Consider the following 21,596-nt stretch of genomic DNA (forward strand, 5'->3'; position numbering starts at 1 on the left):
ATCTCTCTAAACAGGAAAAGTCAGAATATTTAGGGATTGCAAATCTGCATCAGTGCTGATTTGGTTTTACAGATTATGACTAGGAGCTGTTCAGATATGGGTTCCATTTAGAACTGGTTTGAAGTATTTTGATGAAACACTTTTTACAATTGAAATATTCACATTTGTGAATTCTCAGGGAGGCTTCAGTGGAATGGTCTCTCAGATCTAGGGAGAAAAAGCCTGACCTTTTCTATAAAAAAACAGATACTCTGACATAATTCAATTTCAAAATATTTTTCCAAAGGGTTTGGTTTTGTTCCAGTGAGGAAGGAAAACAAAATTTTAAATCCCTGCAAGTTGTCATAAATTGCCTCTGCCCAGCTCTAATCCCATTTTTTTTCCTACCACAAAACATTCCAGGAGTGAAGGGGGAGGAGGGAGACAGGAAGAGACATAGACTACAAGGTCTTGATTTGGGTTCATCTTTAATGAATAGTGAAGTATAATCCAAATGGATTCTAATACTAAAAGGGGGATAATAATGTGTTCTATATTAACATTTTTTGTTTCATGGCAAAAGTGCAGTAAAAGTTGCTTCTCTGGGAATCATACCAAAAACAAACAGAATTCCAACTTATTAAATACGTATTAAGCAGCTCTATAATGTGAAGAAATAGCAGGAACAATAACAGTTTCTAAGGTCAGACCTCTTGAAGTCCATATCTAAATCTCAAGGTGCAAATTTAATGTTTGTCATTTTTAGTTTACAGAAAGTGCACAATGTTACAGTGACAGCAACAATTACACCTGATACATGAGAGATGACTCAGATACTGTCAGCCAAAATTTAGCATCAATAAGAGCTGTAATATTTAAGCTGCCCTTTCAAGCTATGTCTTTAACAAGGCTACATTTCTTGAAGATATGTTATAAGGCAAATTTCAACATCTATTTGCCCTTGACTTTGCTGCATTCTTGTTCTCTTTTAAAATTCCACTCAGTTATTTTTGTTTGCTTGATGTTTCCCTGTTGCTTATTTAAATCCCTCTCCTAATTTATTATAACATTTCTTCATTTTTTTTTTGTATTTTAATTTTTTTTTACTGTTGTCACCAAATCACTTTTCCTCTGAAGGTACAAGAAAGTATGAAAACATAACAACATTCATTAGCAAAACACGACATTTAAGAAGAGCATCCTCTCCTCCACTTTCATGCACACTATTTAACTGAAATACTACCAGGAGTGCAATATATATATATCTATATAGCAACACTATGGGTTTAACTGTGGCTTTGCTACAAATTCCAAGTAAGGGACAGGGGAGTTGTGCTGCTCTGAAGCCGTATTGGGACTCAGAGGACACTTCTACACTGCAGTTGGGAGATATGACAATAGCACTCATAACACACCCAAGCCAGCTTTGATTCAACTAGTTTCTAAAAATAGCATTGTGGTCACAATGGCACAGGAAACAGCATAGGCCAGCCACCCAAAAGTACACAGAGAATGGATTATTTCCCATGGTAAACCAGCCCATCCCTTCCCAGCTACATACATGATGCACAAGAGGGAAGCCTGTGCCAGAGAAGTTGGGGGAAATCCTAGCAGCTCCTGTGGGGAGCACAGCCAGAGTCACAATCTAGCTCTTCTGTTGTCAGTCATCTTGGGGACAAGAAAAGGAATATTAACCATTTCACTTCTGCATTTCTCTTCCTTAGGGGGTGAACCAAGGGGTAGTCAAGCTGTTCCCTGAGGCATGCAGCGCATGAAGAAAATAGTCTTCAATGAGAACTCACAGGCTAGGCTGGGTGCAAAAGCAGATGTGGGAGATGATAGGATTTGGAGGGGTTCTAAAGTAGTGTGGGATAGAGCAAGAGAGGCAGGCAACAAAGGAAAAGGCACCAACCCAAGGAGAAGCAATATGGGGTCATGGGCAACAGATGCCAATATGCAAGGTAGCCTAACAGAGGATTTGCAGCTGTCTGTCAGTCATGCCAGATGGGATAGCCAGGCAACCATCAGAAGGTGGGGGAGGAATGCCAAAGGCAGCCTGGAGAATACAGGGAATCTGCAGAGTCAACTAATGAGACAGCTCAGTGAAAACAAGAGGAGATCAAGCAGGAGTGACAGTAGACCCTTATGATTGCTACGGAATTGGAAAGCAAAAAACATTTCAGGGCCTATTGGTGCTTTCTGGGTTGACTACCACAGTATAAATAGTGTCATTCCTGTGCCTAACAAGAAATCTCTTTGATAATCATATTGCAGGGTTCATCATGTCTTACTTAGAGTAGGAAATTCAGAAAAAAACAGTTTCCAATGATCGGTAGTTCTAAAGCCTAGCCTAGTTACCAAGGAATGTTTTAGCAGCTCCATTATGGTCCTGCTATTTATAGAGTACCTTGACACAGCAAGACATGCCATGGCAGAAACTGAAATTGCAGATTTCAGTAGCTGCCAGTGAACTTTGTTCTTGTGAAAGCAGTGGGGGAGTATTGTTTGTTTCTTTGACGACAAGTCAAATTTCAGACACGTGCCTTCGATGAACTCACTGCAGATCTATCTGGCTACATCTGAAGGCAATACTTTTAAGAAGGCTCATTCATCATAAAATTATTCAGCTGTACAGATAATAAGCCAAGGACATACAGCAACACGGTATACTCTGATTTCCAGTAGAGGTATTACATTTTGCCTTCTCCCAAGAGAAACCAGATTTGTGGGGAGACTTAGCCACTGGTACAATTCCAGGGACTAAAGAGAAATGGGGAAAGAATATGAGGCTTTAATATACTGACATTTACATTACAGTGAGTTTTATCACCTTTTTATGCAGATGTTTTATTTCTCTCAAATATTGATTTACAGGAACTTTAAAGGTATGTCTCTCCTCTTCTCTGATTTCATTATAGTGGTGGCAGTTAACATATCCTCTGACACATTGGTGTGAAGCCTAGGATGCTATCCTGCTATAATTCATACAAAATGAGACAATTTTTGTCTGAAAGCTTATACGGGAAGCCATAAACTCCAATAGAAAAGGCTAGGTTTTGTCCCAAAACCATCCTGAAACAAGATATGATATGTGAATTTAGCATCATTTTATAAGGCTGTCTGGACATCTAAAAAGAAATACATCAGACCACAACAGGACAACACCCCTCTGTTTTAATTTCAAGAGTCAGCATGGTAGCATCAATCATTTTACAGCCACACTCAGAAATGGGACTCTGTTCCAGCTACAGGAGTTGTGACAAAACAACTATTAAATCATCTATTCTTTAAACAACGGCATCAGTAAACGCAGGTAAGGAGAACATTATTTGGTCCATTTTAAAGTAGTGAAACAAAGAAGAGCAATGATGGGACAGAACTAGAAGAGCAACAGGGAACCCAAGTGAATTTCACCAGAGCAGTGTGTTATTTCAAAGCCATGGTAATGTCCAGAGGAGCCTATAGGATCACCAGGACTCTGGGCAATAGAAGGAGCAGGAGATTAGGGGAGGGGAAAAAGAGAATGTTCTCAGAAGTGGCAGGGTCTCAGGTGGGGGGGGGGCTTGGCTGGGGTAGCTGGCTCTCAGCATCTCGCAGACAACCCCTCTCCCAGCTGGCCCTCAGGCCCTGCCCGAGAGCACCACGCAGGGCTCTGGAGTGCACTGCCTGGTGTTCCAGCAGCGATTCTGAAGGGCCTGGGGCACACATCTGCTGCTGCTGCCACAGTAGTGGTGACCTAGAGTCTTGGGCCCTTTAGAACCATCAGGCCACAGGGCAATTGTTCCTTTTGCCCCCCTGTTGATAGGGCTAATAACGTTCTCCTGGTACTAGCAGTAGGGAAGGGACAAGGGAGAAAAGAAACGTATACAAAGACCACACAACCATTCCGCTAAAATCAAAGGTGACCTGTGATTTTCAGTGCCCAACCTGAGATTCCTTAAAAGGGATTGATTTTCTTGCACAGGTCAAGATGGGGCACTGGAACAATTTTTATAGAGAGGTACAGAGAGCCATTGAACCAAATTGAAAAACCCTACATATGAGGGAAATCAAGCCATGGGGTGCAAGAGCAGCCCCAGCAGGGTGATTCCTTACCTGACGTTCATTCCCAGCTTCTGGCACAGAGACATCATGCTTGTCCATCAGACATTGATGAACCTAACCTCCATAAATTTATCTAGCTCTTTCTGAATGTTTTTATACTTGTGGCTTTCACAACATCCTTTGGCAAAGAGTTTCACAGGTTGATTGTGTGTTGTGTGAAGAAATATTTCCTTTTATTTGTTTTAAGCCTGCTACCTATTAATTTCTGGTGATCTAGTCCTTGTTTAATGAGGAGAAATAAATAGTACTTCCTTATCTACTTTCGCTACATCTGTCATAATTTTATAAACCTTAATCATAGTCCTGCTTTGTCTTCCCTTTTCCAAGCTGAAAAGTCCTAATCTTATTATTCTCTCCTCATACAGAATCTGTCCTATACCCCTAATCATTTTGTTGCCCTTTTTGGAACTTTTTCCTATTCCGACATCTTTTTTTTTTTTTTTTTTTTTTTTTTGGTTGGGGCAATCACACCAGTACACAGTATTCAAGATGTTGGGGTACCATGGATTTATATAGAAGCACTATGATAGTTTTTGTCTTATTTCTGTTTCTTTATCTGTCTTATTACCTATATTCTTTTTTAATGATTCTCAACATTCTGTTAACTTTTTTGACTGCTGCTGTATGCTGAGTGGATATTTTTGGAAAAACTCCAAGATCGCTCTTAAGTGATAAAACCTAACTTAGATCTACAGTTGTAGATTGTATATCTACAGTTCCAATGTGCATTACTTTGCATTTATCAAACATTTGATCGTCCATTTTCATCAGTCACCCTTAAGAAATCCTTTTGTAGCTCGTTGCAGACTGCCTGGAACTTAACTATCTTGAGTAATTTTGTATCATCTCCAAATTTTGCCACCTCATTATTTACCATTTATTTCAGATCAGACTCCTTGGGGAAAACCACTAGTTACTTCACTCAATTCTGAAAAATGACCATTTATACCTACCTTTTGTTTCCTATCTTTAACCAGTTATCAATCCATTAAATGATCTTCCCTCTTATAACATGGCACCTTACTTTGCTTGCGAGACTTTGGTGAAGGACTTTATTAAAGACTTTCTGAAAATCTAAGTACACTTTATCCATTGGATAGCCTTTGTCAACATGCTTGTTGACCCCCTTGGAGAATTCTAGTAGACTGGTGAGGCATGATTTCCTTTTATACAAACTATATTGATGCTGCCCCAACAAATTATGTTCATTCACAAGTCTGACAATATTGTTCTTCACTACAGTTTCAACCACTTTGCCTGGTACTGAAGACAGGTTTACAAGCCTATAAGAGCCCTTTTAAAACATTGACATCACATTAGGTCAGTGGTTCTCAAACTTTTTGGTCCATGGCCCACCCCACTATATGTAAACCTAGCCATGGACCACCAGCCAACCAACCATGACAAAATGGGTGCAGGAGGGAGGAGGGGCATGCAGAGTCTGGGCCAGAAGTAGGGTGTAAATAAGCCTGATGGGGTAAAGAGGGAAATGGCTGGCCAGCACCCTGCCACCAGCCCCAGCACCCTGTCCCTACTCCCACCAGCACTCTGTCCCCTACCCCAGCACCCACCATTACCCTATTCCATGGCCAGCACCCTACCACCTGCCCCAGCACCCTGTCACCTTCCCCACCAGCACCCTGTCCCAGCACCCACTAGCACCCTGTCTCTTGCCCCAGCAACCACAGGCACCCTGTCCCTGCCCCAGCACCCTACCAGCTTCCCCAGCATCCTGTCTCCTGCCCCAGGACCCACCAGCACCCTATCCCCTGCCCCCACCAGCACACTGCCCCAGCACCCACCAGCACCCTACCACCTGCCCCAGCACCCATTGGCACCTTGTCCCCTGCCCTAGCACACTGTCCCCTGCCCCCACCAGCACCCTGTCCCCTGCCCCAGCACCCTGCCACCCACCCCAGAACCCATCAGCACACTGCCCCAGCACCCTGTCTCCTGCCCCCACCAGCACAGTTGGGGCCACATTAGTGAGGCTTGGGTTTTTTTGGAGGGGTTGTTTTTTGGCATCTCACTTGTGTGGTCCTGACTGACTTTTCTGTGGGTCAGTGATCCCTGACTCAAAACAGGTTCCCCGCCCCTTTCATAAATAAAGAGAATGATGAAACTTTTTGTTTTTGACATATTTTATTTTAAAATGAAACCTGGCTGACAAGCCCCCAATTGGGGCCAAGCCCCCGTCTGGCTGCAACATCATAACACTCCTGTACCCCCCAACCCCAAATCTGAGACTATCATACACTGGAACCCCCTCTCCTGAGCCTCTCACATCCCCAAACTCCTGCACCCTCACATCTTCAGTCTTGAGCCACAACACTCCTGCACCATCCACACACTGCAAATCTATGTCCTGAGCCCATCATATTCCCAGCCTCCCTGCCCTGACACACCCCAACCCAAACTCGTACACCTTCACATCCACAAGCCTGCGGCTTGCTCAGCACCTCAACCCTCCACCTGACCCCAACACTCCCCAACCTGGAGTCCCCTCCCTCCCCAAGCCACCATCCTCTTCTCCACATCCTCCTACATCCAAATTCCCTCTTAGGCTGTATCTAGACTGCATCCCTCTGCCGATAGAGGGATGCAAATCAAGCACTTCGGAAGTGCAAATGAGCCCAAGATTTAAATATCCTGGGCTTCATTTGCATACTGACGTGTGGGCGCTGTGCCGATTACATGCCCTTTTGAAAGTGAAAGTAAAGTGTAGCCGTGGCTCTGCCGACAGCAGGGAGATTTTTCAGCAAATCCTGTACTCCTAAAAAAATGAAGAGTACAGGATCTGCTGAAAAAGCTCCCCGCTGTAGGCAGAGCTGCAGCTACACTTAACTTTCACTTTCAAAAGTCGCGTGATCAGCACAGTGCCCGAATGTGAGTATGCAAATGAAGCCTGGGATATTTAAATCCCGGGCTTATTTGCACTTCCAAAGTGCTTAATTTGCATCCCTCTGTCGGTAAATCTTGGCCCTTCCTTTTTGTGACACTATTGTGCTCTTCGGGTAAGGAAGGAGGATTTGCCTTGTCACATCAGATAGCTAGACCATGAGGTAAGGTACAATGTGACAAAGACTAATACTCAATCAGCTTATACTTTGAGGGTATGTCTACACAGCAAGGTTATTTTGGGATACCAGTGGAATCCCGAAATAACTACTCTGTGTCTTTTGAATGCATCTGCTATTTCAAAATATAGCGAATGCGCTATTTCGGCATCCCTGTAAACTTCATTCTACAAGAAGTAAGAGATAGCTCAAAATAGCACTTTATTTTGAAATTTGGTGCTGTGTAGACAGCGCCAAAACAAAAAATAATCTATTTCAATATAGACTCAAAATAAGCTACGTAATTTGTGTAGTTCAAATTGCGTATCTTATTTTGAGTTTTGGGTACTGTGCAGATGCACCCTTAGAAAATAAGATTTGCTGTCTTTTCTTGCATGTTGCTAGTTTTTAAATTATTCAGACAACTTTTAAAAAAATTCTAGGTATAGCTTGACCCTGGACCAATGCCATAATGAAACATAGTATCTCACAGTAAAAACCACAAGCAAATCCATAGCTGCACATCACAGAAATAAATGAGACTCTGTCTTTCATCTAATTCAAGGTTCCATCAAAGGAATATCATGCAGGCTGAGGGTAAGATATTAAAAGGAAACTTCCAAACAGACCAAAGATGCCAATGAAATTCACATAGAATATTTTAGAAAACATTTCTTAATATTATATTCTAATTAACAGACAAAACCACCATCATAACATAAGTAAGCTCCTGACAGCTGAATATTACCACTGTAAAGCACTGAATCTAGGTTAAGATGTTTTGAAAAGAGTTTGTCAAAATACATTTCTGTTTAAACAAAACAAAAATGGCTTCATTTCAGATGTGGATTCTAAGCCAAACCCTCTAGTAGCCGAATGGAACCATACTAGAAATTGAGTACTGAACTTGTAGGCAATGCCCTCATACATACATCATGAGCTTTCGTGAGTAAAACCCACTTTATCAGATGAGTTGCAGTGGAAATTACAGAATCCAGAATATGTATAACAGCAAAAGCTGTTAATTGTCAATTGCAGGACTATTGTTAATGTTTTCTAATGCTAATTGAGTCAGGCTGGATGTGTCCCATTCATGGCTTTTGACGTGTACAGGCAAATATCAAATGCAGGGGAAATTATCTTTGTAGTTCAGTGGTCTCCAAAGGTATGTCTACACTACAGCGCTAATTCAAACTAACTTAGTTCGAATTAGTTAATTTGACCTAAGCTAATTAGAACTAATGGATCCAGACTAAAAAACTAGTTCGAATTAGCGTTTTGCTAATTCAAACTAGCATGTCCACATTAAGTGGACCCTGAACCGGGGTTAAGGATGGCCGGAAACAGTGCCGGCAGGGCATCAGATGAGGACTTAGAGCGTGGAGCTGCTGCCTCAGGCTAGCCGAAGGCTGTGCTTAAAGGGACCCGACTCCCACCCCGGACAGACAGTTCTCAGGGGTGCCCCGCTTGCAAAGCAGTCCTGGCTTGGAGTGCCCTGAGTGCCCACACTGGGCACATCACAGCACTCGGCCATCAGACCGGCTGCACTTGCCGCAGGCTACCATCTGGGGAGAGGGGGCAATCGGGGGGCTGCAGGAGAGCTTCCACCCCCAGAAGCCCACAGAGCCAGTCCAGTCCTCCCCATCAGGGGCTCGTACCCCATTCCTCCCTCACCTCCTTCCACTTACCCTTCCCTAGCCCCCCTTCCTGATGTACGAAATAAAGAAAACGTGTGGTCAAAAATAGAATCTCTCTTTATTGAACAAAACTCGGGGAGACTGGGAAAAGGAGGTGGGAGAGGGGAAGAGAGAGGGTGGGAGAGGGGAGGGCAACTAAAATGATCAGAGGTTTTGAACAGGTCCCATATGAAGAGAGGCTAAAGAGACTGGGACTTTTCAGTTTAGAAAAGAGGAGACTGAGGGGGGATAGGATAGAGGTCTATAAAAGCATGAGTTGTGTGGAGAGGGTGCATACAGAAAAGTTCTTCATTAGTTCCCATAATAGAAGGACTAGAGGACACCAAAGGAAATGAATGGGTAGCAGGCTTCAAACTAGTAACAGAAAGTTGTTCTTCACAAAGCAAAGAGTCAACCTGTGGAACTCCTTGCTGCAGGAGGCTGTGAAGGCTAGAACTAGAACAGAGTTTAAAGAGAAGTGAGCTAAAGTCATGGAGGTTGCATCCATGGAGTGGTATTAGCCAGGGGGTAGGAGTGGTGTCCCTGCCCAAAGTTTGTGGAAGGCTGGAGAGGGACAGCATGAGACAAATGGCTTGGTCACTGTCTTTGGTCCATCCTCTCCAGGGTCCCTAGGGTTGGCCGCTGTCGGCAGACAGGCTACTGGGCTAGATGGACCTTTGGTCTGACCCAGGACGGCCATTCTAAGCTCAGGGCTCAGGGTCGGGGGTCTCAGTGGACCACCTTGATTTTCATGCACACCTGCTCCTGGGTGGCCTAGCTGGCAGCTCTCCTGCCCTAGACGGCCACTTTCCTGTGCCTAGTGCGGAGGTCGTGGACAAGGTCCACGATGTCCACACTAGCCCAGGCGGGTGCCCGCCTCTTGCGGTCCCAGGCAAGCTCCCGGGAGCCGTCAGCCTGGTCCTGGGAAGAGGGAGAGGGCTGGGGGGCATTGGGTGGCTGGCTCGAGCCGTGCCAGGTGCAGGGTCTGCTAGCTGGGTGCTGGCAGGCTTGCACTTGGCACGGGCACCGTAGCCAGCCTGTGCCCCTTTAAGGGGTCCGGAGCCGGGAGGGGGGCATACGAGTTTCCCTGGAGTTGGCCAAAGTGGCCACCAGGGAAAGCTTGGGAGGACTAGCCTCCCACTAGTTCGAATTAAGGGGCTACACACCCCTTAATTTGAACTAGTAAGTTCGAACTAGGCTTAGTCCTCGTGGAATGAGGATTACCTAGTTCGAACTAAGTGATCCGCTAGTTCAAATTAAGTTCGAACTAGCGGAGCGCTAGTGTAGCGCCTATCAAAGTTAATTCGAACTAACGTCCATTAGTTCAAATTAACTTTGTAGTGTAGACATACCCTAACCTTTTTAAACACAAGATCATTTATTTCAGGTTAAGTGCAATTAAGAGGTAACGTAAACACAACTACACTTGCCCCACTTCCTTCCTGTCCCTTCTTTGAGGCCCTGATCCTCCCCCTTCTCTGAGACCTCACCCTGCTCACTCCATCTTCCTTCCTCCCACATCCTCACTCACTTTCACCAGGCTGGGGTAGGGGATTGGACTGCAGGCTCTGGTCTTGGGCCAAGGAGTTTGGAGAGTGGGAGAGCTCTGGGCTTAGCCCACAGTGGAAGATTGGGGTCCAGGAGGGGTTTCAGGATGCAAGCTGTGGAAAGGAGTTTGGGTGCAGGGGACTCACGTCTGGGGCAGGAGCTTGGGTATAGGAGGAGGTTCAAGACTGGGACAGGGGTTCAGCAAGCAGGCTCTGGCTGGGCACCATTTAACTGAGATGGCGTCTGGGTGGTGGAGCAGTGGCGTCATGGCAGGCTTACTCCTACTCTGTCCTTGCACCACTCCTGAAAGCAGCTGGCATGTACAGCAATGGCTCCATGGCACCATGTGCTGCCCTTCATCTACAGGCACTGAACCCACAGTTTCTATTGGCCATGGTTCCCTGTTATTGATCAACAGGAGCTTAAGGAGTGGTGTCTGCAGGCAAGGACAGCAGGTGGAGACCCCCCCACTCTGCCTTTCTCAGGGGTTGCAGATACATGCCATCCATGTGCAGGAGCAGCAATTACCAGAGGCATAATTACTGCAGCCACAACAGGTTCGGCATTTAATTAATAATTAAATGTTAGCGTAAAAGAGAAATGAAAATTACAAAATGCACAGACCAGTCAAAATCCAAAACTAACCCACTTTGCAAGCAGTAAAAGAAGTAATAACAACCCACAAGTATGTGTTGGGTCGGAAGATGAGAGTGAAGGACAGTGTGTGTTTGTGAGAACACACAGTGTGTGACAATGACAGAGATTTGCATAGCCACGCTCCCGCCTTCTCCTCTCTGTGTGGAGATTGGGTACAGAAATGGGGGGAAGAGGAACACCCTGACATCAGTGACTCCTCCCCCTTCCACGCCCTGCACAGCAAGTAGGAGGCTCCCAAGAGGCAGGTCCAAGGCAGAGGGCAGGAGCAGCATGACAGGGGGTGGAGGGGCAACTGAAGTGCCAGCGCTTGATAGCTTCCTGACCAAAACAGTCAGGATCCCCTGTCAAAGGTTCCAAGATCTACCAGTAGATCATGATCTATTGGTTGGTGACCACTGCTGTAGTGCATTAACCACTTAATATCTTTATTCAAGCTCAACTTGATAGTGTCGAATTTGTAAATGAATGGAAGTTCAGCAGTCTCTCTGGGTATGCCTACACTACCACCCTAGTTCGAACTAGGGTGGTTAATGTAGGCAACCGAAGTTGCAAATGAAGCCCGGGATTTAAATATCCCAGGCTTCATTTGCATCTTACCGGGCGCCGCCATTTTTAAAGCCCCGGTAGTTCGGACTCCGTGCCCGCGACTACACCAGTAGTTCGGATTAGAGAGCCTAATCCGAACTACCTACTCCGTGCTGCGTGTAGCCGCGGGCACCGAGTCCGAACTACCGGGGCTTTAAAAATGGCGGCGCCCGGTAAGATGCAAATGAAGCCCGGGATATTTAAATCCCGGGCTTCATTTGCAACTTCAGTTGCCTACATTAACCACCCTAGTTCGAACTAGGGTGGTAGCGTAGGCATACCCTCTCTCTGTAATTGGGTGATAACATTCCTTTGTAGAAGAATGGCTACTTTAAATCCATTATTGAATGTCCTTAGAGGTTAAAATGTTCCCTTGCAGGTTTATATGTGTTACCATTCCTGATGTCTGATTTGTGTCCATTTATCCTTTGTCACAAAACATATGGCAGAGAGCCATTGCTGACCCTTGATGGCATATATCACATTAGAGGATGTGCAGTTGTATGAGCCCCTTTTGTTGTGGCTTTTGCGTTTAGCTCATTTTCCTTTCCGCTAGCATCTTTCTTTCAAAGGTACAACCTGCATAACTCATCTATCTAGGAATTCCACCTCTCCAAATGATGGTATCTAGGGCAACAGAAGCATTCTTCCGTCTACCTAGCTGTGTCTAAACCAGAGTTTATGTAGGCATAGATACAGCAGGGAAGAGTGTGGATTTTTCACACCTCTGAAAGAAGGTCAGAGCTATAGTGACCTAAATTTTAAGAGTAGACCTAGCCTCACTCAAAAATAAATCTTACAGTGTAGTGCATTTGAAACAGCTTTACAAAGCTAAAATTACCTGGGCATTGGAGAAAATAAATATTAATTGGCTAGTCGGGTGTTTGCATTGCAACAAAGGGGACATGGAAAAAAACACAAATCTATTTTATCCAAACAACCAAAATTTCAGTAAATTTTAAATGACAGGTTGTGATTTTGGCCTCTACCTATCATATCTATCTTTACAAGGTCAGTCAGTCACTATAACCCATAAAAGCTGGGCAGTTTCTGTTTTATCGACCATTCTTTCTCAGTCTTAGTTTTTGTTTTTACGTTGCATGCTCATCTTTGCTGAAGGTACCTATGGCATGAAAAATGCATTAAATCAACATCTGTGTCCTTAGCCATATTTCTCAAATTAGCTTTTTTTTTTCAGTGCAAAATACAACAGTTACACAAGCAAATCAAATCCACAGCCCAAACCACTTGTTTAGTAAAGATCGTTTTATTATCAATTTTAGCACCCTGCTACATATTGTACCCATAGCTCAGCCAAAACAGGCTGAAATTGGACAGGGAAGTTTCCTAGCTGATGGTCACTGTTAATATGCAGGTACTATGGGCATGTCTACACTATGCAGTTTTTAGCAAGAAGGCTGTGTCAGCACAGCTGTGTCGCTAAAAGTCGATGCATGTGAACACCATTTGTCAGCGCTTGTGCCAACAAAATTCTTCCAGTCCCCACGAACTGCTTTTGTTTTGTTAGCAGGAGAACACTCCTGCCAACAAAACAGCGTTCACACTTGCACTTGGTATGACAAAACTTTTTCCGTTAATGTGGAAAGGGTTATGCACCCGTGAATGACTAAAGGTTTGTTGATCAGTTGCAAGTGTAGACATCCCCTACATTCGGCACCATCGCCTGCACTGATAGACACATGCATAGAGAAAGGCTGCCTACAGAGTATAATAAAATCCTACTGTTTGAAAAACTGCCTATAAATCTTATTAAAATAATCCCTTCTCTGAACCCAGATTATTACATTCACCTTTATAGTAGAATAAAAATTAATTTTCTCTGCTATAATAAATGTATGATAAGAAGGCATCGCTTGAGACTAAATAAAGATTATAATTAACTCCAACTGAATAAATCTAAATTTAACTTGGGCTAGCAATTTGTTTTCATATGCTCCCTTCAAAGACTGATTGCATAGGTATGGCAGGATTAAACTTCCTATGCCAATTCCACCATTGTTGGCAGTAATACATTGAGCATCTGGAGAAACAAGGCCTTGCTGTAATTCAATACCCAAAAGGCCTGAGGATTAATTCAGGTTCTTTACCAGTTAAAAAAGTTTAGCGAACCAGAAGGAAATAAGGCACATGATTCATATTTAGCCCAGTTTATGAAGGACAGAGAACACTGGACTCGGGGAAAGATAAACAATCTCCAAGGAAACTGCTTGTTGTGTCCTCTTGCTCACTGCTTCATTATTCTGCATTTACGTGCACATCATCTAGAAAGATGCCAGTCTATGGCTTTCTTAGTTGGGAAAAGGAGTTTGTATTGTTTATTCTCACACCCACACCATAGTCAGGAGACAATTTACAGAGCTATGCAAAAAATAAAGTAATTGTGAACCTTCTATTGATTCACACACATGCCCAAAGATTTAGGGCTTTTCTATATGGGAAAGGCTTTTTTAAAAATCCACCAGCCCCTGAAATGTAGAATTCTCTCCCAAATATGGAATACCCTTGTAAAATTAACTCTACCCAAAATTAACCTCACCCAAGCCCAAGACAAGCATACATAGCAGGTATTGTAGGCAAGGGGAGGCATTGCCTTCCCAAACTGTCTCACCTGGCCCCACTAATGCTGCACTGAAGTCTCCCAGATTTTGGGATGGAAAATCCTGGGATCAGATGGGTGGGGCTGGAAAGGGGCTTGCTTCCCCATGCTAGGGGGTGACCCACCCTCCCATCTTCAATCTTAAATCAGCAACATATTTTCTAAACCTAAGTTTGTCACAATTTCACACTTGGCCATCTATTTAGCAACCCTGGATGGCTAGAAGTGGGAGCTTTATTCCATTAGGAAGAAGAGATTTCCCCTTTCCTATATGATCTGAGAGCTCTGGAAGATTCTGAAATACTGTCCATTAAATCAATGACGTTTGTAAGTGCAAGAAATCAATTCTAAGTTATGGTGGGGATTTTTATGGTTCCTCAGGAACCCTGTACAGTGTAGAATGTGGTAACTAAGGCATCTGTTTTATTAGCCAAGTGATAGAAAAAATAGATCCAGTAAAAATTGTTTAAAGCTCTTTTAAACATTAATAAAATAGCTTTTCCTGAAACATGTTGGTCTGGTTTCACAATCTGTGAGTTGTGCATCAGTCCCAAACTCAAGCAGATGAAACTTGTATAGTATTACATATTCCACTTATGAATCGTATGCCTTTTTTAATCCAAAAAGTTTTTCTTGTTATAAATATTGATTCAAAACACATTTCATAAAGAACATAAAAACATCCATACTGGGTCAGAACCAAAGGTCCATCTAACCCAGTATCTTGTCTGCGGACAGTGGCCTATTCAAAGAAGTTGAATCAGCAAATGTAAATTATGTTCAACTGTTATTATTATCCGTATAGAGGTAGGACATCATAGTCCCAGTTTTTATGCCAAGATCCCATTGTACTAGGTGCAGTACAGACAGTGGTATCCTTCCTAACCACTACTAGTAAAGTCGACTTTTTTAATCTAACCGCTAGCTGATAAACCCTCAAGGTCCGCAGAATTTCTTTCCAAATTTAATAGGTCAAAACCAACAAAATCCCATTAAAATGACGTGGGATTGAGTCACGCAGTAAGCGGCAGAGGTAGCTTTTTATAAAAGGGTGGTTATAAGCGTGGCTGAAAATTAGAACTATTCTCTCTTTCCCCAGAACAGCCAGAGAGAAATGCACTGACAAATTTAGATTATTACATTCCTTTCACATTTTTTTATCTCTCTTTAATATCTCCCTTCACTGACAAACGCAAGGGAGCTATTTTGAGAGCTAAGGTTTTCTAGCTCATATGGTAGATCCCTGTATTACTGCAATATAGTTTTCTTCAGTGTCACATGCAGTACAGTATAGTGCAAATAACTGGAAAAAGCAGCTTTCCCAGCACAATACTATTTCCCTGAGAGTTTTGTTGCTTTGATGGGACTATTACCATTCCTCAAACTGGTTTGGTGGGATGATCATTTGCCTACTTACCATTCAGTTACAATTAGAGGTGTTAAGATGGTGGTTAAAAAACCAAATTGCTTCTGGCTAGTGTACTCTGCTTATCTCATAGGAAAGCAACCAGGAAATTGCCCTGTCAATTACAATTAGAGCTGATAACATAGTGGTTAAAGGTCACAAATTCATCAGTTGAATCAACAGAATTACAGAGATATTATTATAGTTAAATAGAATTTTAAGTAATCCTGATTAAAGGCCAGACTCTACCTTGGTATCTGGAGAGAGTAGAGGACAAATAGGATCTCAAACACACCCACAACACACACTTTTTGCCGCTTGCACAGCAGCAAGACACAATCACATTCTCCACTTTCCATGATGTGCAAGCACCCCCAAAGTGCTGGGGAAGAAGCAAAGCATTGACTCTGCTCCATGCAAAAGTTGGCATGGGTCCTGGAGTGTGCAAATGGTGGAGTGTTTTACCCCTTGATGGATTACAATTGTACACACTAAGCTTCAGAAAGCACAGAGAGAACTTCTGCATAGCTCCACAAGTTGTGCCTAAATGGCACACTGAGACTTCAAATGAGACAGCCCCTTATTTGAGCTGAGTATTATTATTTAGCTACATCAGTCATTACCAACCAGTACATCAGGATATACTGGTAGATCTTGGAGCCTCAGCCAGGGGATCCTGACTGGTTTGGCTGGGAAGCTATGAAGCACTGGTACTTCAATTGTCCTCCACCCACTGTTATGCTGCTCCTGCCTCCCGTCTTGGAGCTGCACCCCTTCCTTCCCCTGCCCCCCGCCACTCCCTCCGGGAGCTTCCTACTTCTTGTGTAGACTGTGGGAGGAAGAAGAGGGAGAACACTGATGTCAGGGTGTTCCTACTCCCCCACTTCTGTATCCTGTCTCCACACAGAGAGACGGGGATGGAGTGAGCTTGGCAATGCAAATCTCTGTCACTCTCACACAGTATGTGTGTCCATCATTCTCACAAACACACAGTACTTCACTCTCATCTCCTGACCCAACACATATGTGAATTGCTGTTGTTACTTCTTTTACTGCTTACAAAGTGGGTTAGTTTTGGGTTTTGACTGTCCTGTACATTTCATCATTTTCATTTCTCTCTTACGCTTAAATTGAATTCTTTGAGCAGTGAGTTCTCAAATGCCTAACCTGGCGAGTCTGGAGTCATTATCCCTGTGGTAACTGCTGCTCCTGGACATGGCTGTCATGTCCCTGTAGCCCCTGAGAAAGGAAGAGCCGGGGATCTCCACATACTGGCCTTGCCTGCAGACACCACTCCTGCAGCTCCCATTGATCAGTAATGGGCAACCATGGCCAGTAGAAGCTGTGGGGTTGGTGCCTGCTGATACGGGGCAGCACAGGGTGCCAAGGAGCCACTGCTGTCCATGCCAGCTGCTTTCAGGAGTGGTGCAGGGTCAGGGCAGGAGTAAGCCTGCCTTAACCCCACTGCTCCACCACCCAGAAGCCATCTCAGTTAAATAATGCCCAGCTGGAGCCTACATCCTAAATCCCTGTCCCAGCTCTGAATCCCCTCCTTCACCCAGCCTCCTTCCCCAGATGTGAGTTCCCTTGCATCCTAGAGCTTGCACCCTGAATCCCCTCCTGGGCCCCAATCTCCTGCCCAGAGCTAAGACCAGAGCCCCACCCACAGGGGCGGATATAGGGCAGGGCAAACGGGGCGGCCGCCCCGGGCCCCGCGCTTCAGAAAGCTCTGTGCATGCGCTGTGGTAAAGGGGGGGCCCTGCGGAATTATGCTGCCCAGGGCCCCGCAAAACGGTCATCTGCCCCTGCCCACCCATACTCTGAACCCTTTGACCCAAGACCAGAGCCTGCACCTCAACCTCCTACCCCAGCCTGGTGAAAGTGAATGAGGTTGGGGTAGAAAAGGGGCTGGAGTGAGCAGAGTGAGACCTCAGAAGGAGTGGAGCAGGGGCAAGACCTCAAAGAAGGGGCAGGAAGGAAGTGGGACAAGGGTATTTGGGTGTGAGGTAGATCTTACATTGCACTTAAATTGGAAAAGTGACCTTGTGGTTAAAAAGCGTGGAAACCACTGAGTTACATCATGCACAGCAGTTTAAAGACATGCAAAGAAATACATTCTTGGTGCAAAATAGCATACTGGGGGCAGGAGCAGGGTTCCCGCTAATTTGTACACTTGTGCACTTACTTAGGAGAGATTCTAATGCCTCCCAACTGATTAGCAAAGCACCCGCAGCTAGATTTGTGTTTCTTCTTCTATTGATGTACATTCGCACATGCCTCAGTGAACATAACAAAATTTATTCTGCACATTGATGGAAAAGATTACAAGGAACATTGGTCAAGAGGGGGTGAAATGTGGTCGCTTCTAGACTCTCTGCATGTCAATATTCTTCCTCCCCCTGCTTGCCGATGACTGCATCTTGTACTGCAGAATGTTAAGTTCATTTGAAAATAGAAGAATTAAAAACACACACTAGAACTTATAATTAACACTGCAGAGTAGGCATAAAATGTTGTAATGAAATCTGCTTCAGAATCTGAAACAGTAATGGAGAAATGTGTGAGCTCTTCACACGTGTCTCATTATATGTTGACTCTGGAATCTAATGACAATTTAAGTTTCACAGCTGATCATAAGATGCCAGAAGGAAGAGTCTTATTGTCAAGATCTTACAATAGCTGTAAGGACAATATCATTTTGGCAGCAAGAGTGAGCAAAGGAAAGAATTTGCACAAAACAGGCTTCATGACACAGTTTTAAAATGCATAAGGTTTTACATTGTAGCTGCAGCTGTTACTCATGGAATTCAAAGCATTTTACAAACAAGAATTAGTTGTGGCTCACAATTCTCCTCTGCTATGTCCATTTTACATAGAAGTAAACTGAGGAATAGGTTTTAAGGGTGAGATTTTCAAAAGTCCCTGCCGTCCAGATTTTTAACAGTATTCATGCACTGTGGTGTTATAAGGTCCACTGATTTAGGAGCCTAAATCTAATGTTCAGATGGATTTTGGCTCTTACGTACTGCACAATACCTAAATACCTTTAAAAATCTGGGCTGTAGGGACGTATGTACACAGGGGCGGATGAGAGTGCCGCGGGGCCCGGGCAGCACCGCGGGGCCCTGGGCAGCGAAATTTCGCGGGGTCCCCCCTTTGACACAGCGCATGTGCCGTGGCGCCACGGCGCATGCGCGGGGCCTCGGGAAGCGTGGGGCCCAGGGCAACCGCCCCGCTCGCCCTGCCCTAAATTCACCACTGTATGTTCATGTGATTAGGTATCTGTCCTGCACTGGCCCTTTAAGGGTAAAACCCAGCCCTGGGAGAGGGCTGAGATCAAAGCCCACAGCTGAGGCAGCTAGTGCTAATTAGGGCTCTGCTGAGGGCAATATAAACAAGGGCTCCCAGAAGGGAGGAAGAGAGACACTCTTGCTTTAGCTGGGAAGCAGGAAAGACCGGGCTGCTAAAGAAGCTTGCAGGCTTCCTGAGACTGAGCAGTGCTGAGGGGCTCTGGTCTGATCTTACTCCCAGGCTGAAACAAGGCCTGAGGCTACTAGGGCTGCAGGGAGGCAACCAGGGTAGGAAAAGGCAGCAGGTCCACACCCCTTTGCCAATGATGAGTGGCCATCACAGACTGCAGTTTGCCAGAGGCAGGGGCTAGATGAAGGCTAGCAGTGGGTCACTGAGGCAAGCTGGATACAGGGGAACTGGGGATTCCCTGGGAGGGGAAGGCCCCAGAGTGCAGAGACTGATGCAACAATCGTGGGCATTGCCCAAGGGCAGTTTCCTGAAGAGGACGTCGAAGTCTGGGAGCGACATGGGTCCAGAATTGAAACATGGAGTGAGGACATGGGGAGACACCAGGCAGAGGCAGATGCCCTGTGGATGAGCTAATTCCAGTGCTACCATCAGGAGGCACTGTGGCAGTGAGTCTGCCCTGTCATAGTACACAAATCCCATGGAAAGCTAATGGATTTTGTCCTCCTAAGTCACTTAAGGGTATGTCTACATGATGGTCAAATTAAGATACACTACTTCAGGTATGTGTACTTTGTAGCTGAAGTCAAAGTATCTTAACTCAACTTTTGGCGCTGTCCACACTGCAGAAAGTTGAAGGGAGAACACTCTTCCTTCGATTTCCCTTACTCCTCGTAAAAGCAGGGTTACCAGCATCCACCAGAGTGCCTCTCTTAGTTCGAATTAGTGTGTCTTCACTAGACCTGCTAATTCAAACCCTGGAAGATCAGCAGCTTCAATCTTCTCTGTAGTGTAGACATGCCCTTAGTCCCAGATCCTCAAAAGGATCTGATTTCAATGGGAGTTAGGCATTTAAATAGCTTTGAGAATTTAGACCTAAAGCACTTGTGAAAATCCCACACTTAGTGACTTGCCCAAGGTCCCTGAGGAAGTCAGTAGCAGAGCACACCACACACACACACACACACACACACACACACACACACACCATGGAGGCTTGATACATAATATTGGTCCAACCACTCAGAAACACTTTGTACCAGTATTACTCATTTAGCCAACTTTTCCCGTGAAACGCCGATGAACAAATTCTCCTGAATTCCCACAAGTTATCACGTCTAGCTGCCATTATTTCAGAGTACTGTTTTTCTCTCGAGACACAATAAATATGATTTGTCACAGCTACTGGAGAGGCTGGTTGCTAAGGAGCTATTTAAGATGGGGCTCCATGCAGCTGTTATCCAAAGCAAAGAAGTCTATTTTCCCCCCTAGTGATATTTCATAAACATCACAAAATGAATTTGTATATATATTTGCCAGACAACAGAAGGGCTTTTCAGGGAAACACGTTCACTCAAGGCACTGATAGTAACTGTAGAAGTAAATCTCTTAAATATATGCTCAAAACTATTAGCCATCTGAGGAATATTTGTATTCTGTGTCAAAATATCTATGTCACGCTAAGCTAGGAGACTGACAGCAGAAAGGCTAGGATTTATGTTAGCTCGGGTCTATCTGTCATGGAGATAGGAAAGCGGAGAGAGTCCTTTTATTAAAGTCACACTCCTCATACAGATATTGATCTAACTAGCTCAGGTTGAACACATAGTACACTGCCATCTCTTGGTTAGTCATTGCTATTGTGATGCAGCATTAGTTTAGACAGGCTGCATTACCGATGCCTATGTCACCTATACCCAAAACATTTCCATTGAGGCTATTTTGGCCCCCGGAATCTGGTTGCGTGGGCAACATTGGCACTTAAAACATCTAGATTAAGTTCTTATATGCAAGAGAGAGAAATTGATAAACTGCAACTAATGGCATGACTCATTTTGGTGTTCAATTAAGTAAAAACTTCTTCTGTAAACCACCTCAATCTACCGCCTGATTTTTCATTGTGTTACATTAACCACAAAGCCATGTCTCAAGATTTAGATCCATCTTGGTGAAGATTACAGTTGGTCCATATTATACACTGGGGCCTCTTCTGCCTTTTTCATAACTTAAAACAGAAGCGGGGAACCTTTTTTTGGTTGAGGACCACTAACCCACAGAAAAATCAATCAGAGGCCACAAAAGAGAAGGAAAAAAAAGAAATAAACAAAAAGAAAAGAAAACCTTCACTAATGTGGCCCCCAACTGAGAAGAAGATGGACCAGAAGTAAAAGATCAATAGATATTAAACTGCTGGCAGCAAGTTTGTTAGCTATACTAGCCAAAAAGATAGGAAGTGAGTTCCAAAAGTAGCCTCTAGAACACTGGGCCCTCCATCCTGTCATTTAGGAGTTCTTAGAGCAAATGTCCTACAAAGTGATTGGCCCAAAAAAACTAAGGCTCACTATCAAACTCAGAATAAAGCCATTGTACCTATGGTTTCAGAGGGGGAGCAGTACTAGTCTATTTCAGCAAAAATAACAAGGAGACCAGTGGCACCTTAAATACCAATTTTCATCGGCTGCATGAGGGAAAGAAAAAGAAATACATAGTAA

At 44.3% G+C, this 21,596-nt stretch overlaps 1 protein-coding gene across 1 annotated transcript in view; it reads right to left on the reverse strand.

Moving 5' to 3' along the window:
- Window positions 1-21,596, reverse strand: part of TMEM132B (transmembrane protein 132B) — a 548,756-nt gene that overhangs the window by 385,103 nt on the left and 142,057 nt on the right. The window lies entirely within an intron of this gene.

Source organism: Pelodiscus sinensis, chromosome 15, assembly GCF_049634645.1.
Source record: "Pelodiscus sinensis isolate JC-2024 chromosome 15, ASM4963464v1, whole genome shotgun sequence".
Taxonomy (NCBI): Eukaryota; Metazoa; Chordata; order Testudines; family Trionychidae; genus Pelodiscus; species Pelodiscus sinensis.